Here is a 1,332-nt window from a genome sequence, read left to right as displayed (position 1 = left end):
TTCGGCTCAGGTCATGATTCCCAGGGTCCTGGGATCGAGCCCCGCATGGGGCTCTCTGCTCCGCAGGGAGCCTGCTTCCCCCTCTCTCTCTGCCTGACTCTCTGCCCACTTGTGATCTCTGTCTGTCAAATAAATAAATAAAATCTTAAAAAAAAAAAAAAGATGGAGGTGTTTGAGGAATGTTGCTGAGGATGGTGAGTTGGACACACGTCAAAGTTCTTCAAGAGATCCGTATAAGGATTGAGGTTCCTTTTAAATTCCTTGGCCCGTGTGTGCATTCTGAGTGGGACTATGCAGGACCGAACCACCTGGAGCCCTCATTCTATTCGGGTTACATACGTGGGTTACGTGTTCCCTGTCCCGTTACATTTGCTTGATCTCATTCCACCGTCCTGACGCCCCAGCTTCGTGATGGAGCTAGCTAGTCTAACCCACCTTACAGATGGGACGGTGAGGGTCCCCCCAACCAGTTTCTCTGCCCAGGAGCCACCTCCGTGGAGGCTGTTGCCGCAGAACCAGCGCTACCCCCTTCGTGAGCCTGTACGGCGCCGGGGTTCCTTGAAACACTCTGTCTACCACACACCACGACTACCACCAGATACCTGTTTTTTTTTTTTTGTTTTAGTTTTAGTTTTTAGTTTTTTTGAGTTCCAATTTAGCAGCTGCCTCATTACCTTTTTCCTCCCATAGCTTCCTTCAGACATACATTGCAGTTTCTGGGGCAGCACAAAAATCTGAAATGTCACGCAGATGCCTCGGAACAAAGAGGCCTGGAATCAGATCCCAGTGACTGACAGGTTGTTTACACCAGAAGCTTCCTGGTGGAACCAAGTCTTCTGCGATCGTCAAGGCGGGTTTGGTACTACCTGGGGCAAGGCAAGGATTGGGCCGGAGCTGCCAGTGGTCTAACAGCAAAGGAATGTCAGGAGTGGGTGGGTGTGAGGGCAAGAGGCACGGAGACTGGGGCTTCGGGGCCTTTGGAGGACGTGCTGCTAATCCAGCTATGATCTGAGACCATGTTATTCCCTTGGTGCAACCGGCTGGTCTCATGGTGGCTTTATCCGCTGAAGTTACACAGTTACCTTTTGCCTGCTGACCCAGATAGCAGGTCCCCGGGGATTGGAGGCCCAACAAACTCCCTTTCGGGCCTCTGGATTCCTGAAAAAGTGGGAGAGTTCAAAGGCGCCTTCACTCCCTGTGGGTGAGGGCTCGGAAGCAGCCAGCTCAGGCATGCACGCAGGGAGGAGAGGCTGGGGTGCCCCCCAGAGCCTGCAGGGGAGCTTGGGGGTGGGGGTGAAGATCATTTCTTGCACTCTCGGAAAGAGCACAGCT

This window comes from Lutra lutra, chromosome 7 (assembly GCF_902655055.1).
Source record: "Lutra lutra chromosome 7, mLutLut1.2, whole genome shotgun sequence".
In the NCBI taxonomy this organism is placed as follows: domain Eukaryota; kingdom Metazoa; phylum Chordata; class Mammalia; order Carnivora; family Mustelidae; genus Lutra; species Lutra lutra.
This window is presented reverse-complemented; position numbering follows the sequence as displayed.